Source organism: Ciconia boyciana, chromosome 1, assembly GCF_034638445.1.
Source record: "Ciconia boyciana chromosome 1, ASM3463844v1, whole genome shotgun sequence".
NCBI lineage: Eukaryota > Metazoa > Chordata > Aves > Ciconiiformes > Ciconiidae > Ciconia > Ciconia boyciana.
The window spans coordinates 117,746,705-117,752,353 of NC_132934.1; the positions used below are offsets into that span (position 1 = coordinate 117,746,705).

Sequence of the window (5,649 nt, forward strand, 5' to 3'; positions counted from 1 at the left end):
CCTCTGTCCCTGGTTTCAATTTGGTCACTTAGTGAGCACCTGAACATTTACAAGCTCTTCCATGAGAAACACCTGGAAGAACATCCACTTGTGGGTCTGCCACTTTAGTGCTTCTAGGATGTAATCTTAAAGTACTCATTCTTAGTAAATATAGTGATATTATAAACATCACATTGTTCTCCTGTTGGGACAGATTAGAACTGAAACAATGCAAAATATATTTTATTTTCCTTTTATTTGAGAAATCTTGAAAATAATTGGTCTGAGTTTAGATATATTTAGACACACTCTTGTTCTTATATTGAAGACACATGGACTTCACACAGGCATAACAGCCACAGAGTTCACTGTAATCAGCACTTTTATGTCTCTAGAAAGAATGTGATGATTCTTCAACCGTGATAGTGGTGCGAATGTGTTTCGATGTGAGCCCAGCTGTGTCAGGTGTCATAAAACTTGTAGCAAGTCTTAGACCATGCCACACAGAACTTGCAGCACGTAGAGGTAAAAAGGAGATGAGGTTTGTAACAATGCATCTGGGGTTCTCATAGTGATGAGAGAATATCAGGTCAATGCCACAAAACATGCCAAACTTGCCCTCCACCAGACTATGGCCAGCTCCTTTAAAAAAAAGAAAACAAAAAACACCACTCATAAAAAACTCTAATAATTATACTAGTGACCCAAAATTTTTAAGCAATGCTGCAAACACTGAATACTTTTCTCCCTCACCTTGCAACTCACCTGAAACATGAGCTTTCAGCCTGTTTTGAATGCTGTTCTGCACCTGCTAGTCAGTAATTGCATCCGTCTTTTTCCCTTTGGCTGAGCCTGGCATTCCCAGACTCAGCATGGGAGAGTCCCAGAGCAGCCAGGGTGTAGCTGCAAACAAGTTCCTGACCTCTGTAAAAAGTTTGTTATTTACAAGAAGTGGAGGAGTTTTCCTGTCATGGTGCTTGAATTAAGCCCAGAGAATGTGGCACAGAAAAGCTATGACCCAACTCACCTCCGCATTGCTACTGTGTTTTTGTTCCTGCAGCTGCTGAAGGAAGGTTTTTGTTTGTTTTTCTTTTTTTTTTTCTTTCTCCCGGGGGGCTGTCCTTTATCTTCAGCAGAAATAGTTGGTACACTCACTGAATCTAATTCACCTGCTTTTTTTCCATACCTCTGCTCCATAAGCAGTTCTGCTTGGGCAGGTAAGTTCAAGTGCTCTGTCACGCTGACTGCCCGGGGACTAAGCCTTTACAGGCAGAGTGACCCACCCACTAAAATCTTACTGCCTAGGGAAGACCTGACTCATTTTCCCATTAAGAAAAGGGTTTTTCACTCAGCGGCAGGGGACAGAAAACACTTCTTTTTTTCTCCAAACTGGAAAGAATGATTGTAAAACCACAAAAATGGTTAGGGGAATTCAGAATAGGAGCAGGAGCAATGTTAATCGAGTTAAGTGACTGAACTCACTGACCTTAGCATCAGAACACTCTACTGAAAGCTCTTCATAGGGATACTTGCAAAATCAAGCACCATTGCCTACGTTCTCCTGCCCTCCAAGGGAGGTTTCAATCTAGCATTGTTTTATGACAAAATGATTAATCGTTACAATTTTATTGTGCATGTTATACTTCTGAGGTGCTCATGGTGTTCTAGTTTATTTTCCATGCTACCATAGTAATCTGTTTTAAAAGGGGAAGAAAACCATAACTAGGTGCTTGTAGCTTCCTTGGCAAAATATCTACACTTTTAAAGTGTAGACTTAAAAAAATCTACACTCTTTTAAGATATCCAAGAAAGCCTGAAAAATTAGTTTAAGGGTGAGCTATGATATGGTTTTTATAGGTTGGTGAAATAAGCACTAATCTGCAAGGCTTTATACTAGAAAAAGTGATGTGGCCTCACTTGGACATTTGACCATTTTAGAGGTTGTCCATGAAATATCAATGGTAAAAAGAACTGGTTTGGGAAAATATGTGAATAATAGGCATGCTTTGGTGTAGGTAGTACTAATAGCTGAGCTTTACCATTTCACACATTGGCAGAGGAGCAGTTAGAACATCGCACTGAGACTCGGGAGATTTGGGATCTATTTTCAGCTCTGTGTTGGGCCTGCTGATTGGCTTCTAATTATTCTGCGCCTCAGTTCCCCCATCTGCAAAAAAGCAAGAATGAGACCAACATCCTTTATAAACAGCTTTAAATTCTGTTGATGAAACACACTTTATTAATAGCAATGATACCTTCTCACACACGCTGCTGTTAAAAAAAATTTTGTAAATTCACAAATGTCAGTCAGATTACGGTGATGTGCAAGTGGCTATGGAGAAAATAAAGAAGAGGAGGACCATCATGTTCCATCACTGCCATAGAATATGAGATGTTAACCTGGACTCACCTCCAGAGTCAGAATGGCAACACACGCAGGGAATTAGAGGTGTTGGTCTATATTCTTGAGGTCTGTCACAGAAATGCCCACCAAACTGGCAGAATTAGCAGGTATCATTGACTGAACAGGTCTAGAACATGAACCACCCTCTCAGCCAGCACTGAAAGTGCACCTTCAAGTGGAAGACCTCTCTTCCTTCAGTTTAAACTTGGGCCAGATACTGGCCTGAGTCATAGCAGGGTAGATCTCTAAAATACACAAGTCAGAGGTATTTCTGCAGAGCTGAGACCCCAGCCTGCCATCCACTCACCACATGTAGATCTTCGTATCTGCCTTAAACTGAACTTAGCTGTCTTGTGCATGGATGCAAGGATCTTGCCCAATGTGCATATTGCAGCATTTTGTGTTAGACAGATGCCTCAGAAGATTCTGGTTACATATTAGGGCTACAGCTTACCACAAGAGGGAAGCCAATACTAATAATATAACTTTATTCGCGTATTAACTATGGTCATTGTGGCAAGGTTTTTATCCATTTCAAGGCTGTTGCATGTCTCCTTCTCTTTCCTTGTAGCAAATGGGCATTTGATCATATGTCAGAAACTAAAGAACATTATTCCACATTCCATTTGCTCAATGTCCTGTGAAATGAATTTCATGGATTTGCCTGTCTCATTTGAATGACGAATACATAAACCTGAAACAGAAAGTTGGGACGAAACTAAGCTGGTTCTTTTCTTAACATTTAAACAGTTGACATGCAAGTAAGGGCAAGTTAGGTGGGCATGGCACTTCATAAAATAAAGATGGTGTTGTCCCTCATTTGGCTGAGCATGAGAAATTAAAGACTATTCTAGGAGTCATGGACATAACTATTTCTAGTAGCTCTTACCCCATAGTAATGACAAATTAATTCAGCAAGTCCTCTGACTTGTTCTTTAGCTTGTTTTGCAATGTATGTATGTAAGCACCTTCTTTATGGATTCATTTATTATGGCAAACCTGATCTCATTTACTCTGCTGCAAACCAAAGTAACTCTGCTGATTTCAGGAACTTCATTGAATCACTTATCTTGTGGTATGGTATCTGTGAAAGTCACCCTTGTTCAGATCACATGTTGAGGGCTTAAACCTGATAGGTCAAGATTTGTCATTACATTTCCTTTTGCAGCCAGACGTTATAATATGCATGTGGCCTTTTGAAAAAGGTCTTCGTAAAGTGGTGAAAGCAGTGCTTTTGCAAAAGAGAATTTAAAAAATAGTCTGGGTGTAACAGAGAAACTGAATGGGGATTCGTCAACAATATTTCTTTGGTTGATGTTTTCCTCATCTGTCTTCTAAATTGCTGCAAGATATAAATATATGAGAGTCGCTGTTCAGAAGATTTCTGTAGATCATTGCTGACATATGACACTGGTTAGAGATCATAATTCTTGGTGTTTGGAAGTCATGATTTTTGAGGAACAGCAGAAATGTGAAGCCAGAAGCAAAGCAGAAAAACATGTATGTTGAGGCTTCCTATGAAGACCCCTAGGGTGTTCCCTGCAAGTGCAGGAGAGGGAATCAGGGCAAGGTTGTGAAAGTCACAGACATAGATTGCAGGCCCCAAAGGACATTTGCATAACTAGCTTCTTTGTTAAAATTTTTTTTAAATACTTTAGGAGCATTTTGGGTATTTTGTTCTCCACACCACTGCGTCCCCTTTACCGCAGTCATACCTTAAAATGCTTTCCTAAAGATGCTGCTGGTCTCAGGGAAATTGTCGAGCTTAGAACGGGAAACATAGCCAGAAATATTACTGCCGCCCAAGTGGGCAGACACCTTTCACAGACCCTCACAGTACATTGTTGTTCAGGTATTCCCACACTACTTTTCTTCTTCTTTCCCTCCAATGCTGTTTTAGGCCCCAGTCCCATGTGTATATATGCATGTGTTTAAGTACACGAGCAGTCACACTGCCTCCAGTGAGAATATTCACATGACTAAAATCATGCACTTGCATAGGGATTTCCTGAATGAAGGGCATAAAAGGAAATGGCCAGGTTAAAAATAATGGGTTGGTTTTATCCCTGATGTAATGCCTTTGACACTAGTGGAATTATACAGGGCTGAAAGGGATCCAATACGTCCAAACAAAGAAGTATCTCCAGCTCCCTCACCTGCCAATTTCCGTATCTATGTTTATGGCATAATCAAAGTCAATCCTCCTTTCCCCATGTTTGGGTAGCTAAGGCTGGGGGGAATTCAGATCACTTTGCACCAGCAGGAGCTGCTCTCCTTCTGGACAGTATCTCCCCAGGTCCCAGGTGTGTTTGTCCTGCAGAGCTGTTGTGCCCATGGAGCTTCACCAGAGCCCTGTGTCCTCATTGCCCAGCACTGCCACAAGGGGTGTCCAGGGCGGCCAACGACACAGCAGGTCTTGCCTGTCCCACCACTTACCTGCTTCCAGCTGATGCTGAGCCATTTCGTGGCCTTAGCAGGAGCTGCTGTTCTTGGGGCGAGAGCCCCTCTTGTCTCTGTTGGTGTCTAGGTTGCTTCTCTTTGTCTCCTCCACCAGCGCTGCTTTGTTCTGTGTGGGTATTAAATGCTCCAGATGAATTCTCACACTTGAAAACAGCTGGTATGTAAATAAAAAAAAAAAAAGAAAAAGGTTGTTAGGCTTAGAAGAAACCCCTCTTAAAGTTTTTTCTCCCTCCTTTCTATGGCCGTCCTGCCCTGTGCCCACGCAGTGTTTGGGAGTCCCCAGCCCGTGCCACTGTGAAGCTCTGACGTGGGACCTGTGTGAGGCTGAACTCACACCCACAGCTAGGCTTCTGTGCAGCTCGTCTGTGGTTTTCTCCAGATCACCAAAAGCGTGTGCCATACCTGCCTGCTCACCCCGATACTCACTAGCATGGGATAGACCTCTGAATGTCAAAAGTTACGGAGTCAGGAGAGAGAGGAGAAAAAAACCCACCCCAAAACACAACGCTGAATAAACAGCCTCTAGCATCCAGGGCTCATGACTGCTTTTGACAAGATCTATCTTTAGTTATAATAGTGAGTCACATCATTGTGATCTGACTTTACGGTTAGTTTGAGGTATGAGCCAGGCCATGGGATTGAGAGCGAGAGCATCATGGGATGTAGCTGTAAAATTCCACTACTCGCTACTCTCTAAATCAGGTTTGAAGAGCATTAAGAAACAGGAAGCGTGGGGGGTGGGGGGAGGTATTTTTTCAGCGGAAAATTATTGCAGCGCATGGTGCATTGTGATGTAGTTCATCAGT

The 5,649-nt window shown here is 42.2% G+C and overlaps 1 long non-coding RNA gene across 3 annotated transcripts; it reads right to left on the reverse strand.

The window, feature by feature from the left end:
* Positions 1–216: 216 nt before the first annotated feature.
* LOC140643783 (uncharacterized) lies at positions 217–5,422 on the reverse strand. 3 transcript variants are annotated; one of them, XR_012039652.1, is made up of 4 exons: positions 5,337–5,422; positions 4,820–4,997; positions 745–2,146; positions 217–621 (listed from the first exon to the last, which is right to left on the reverse strand). It is a non-coding gene; the product is annotated as an uncharacterized lncRNA (long non-coding RNA). The 3 variants fall into 3 exon arrangements; XR_012039653.1 differs by having other exon boundaries at positions 2,019–2,146; positions 5,270–5,396; XR_012039651.1 differs by having other exon boundaries at positions 5,270–5,396.
* Positions 5,423–5,649: the final 227 nt, after the last annotated feature.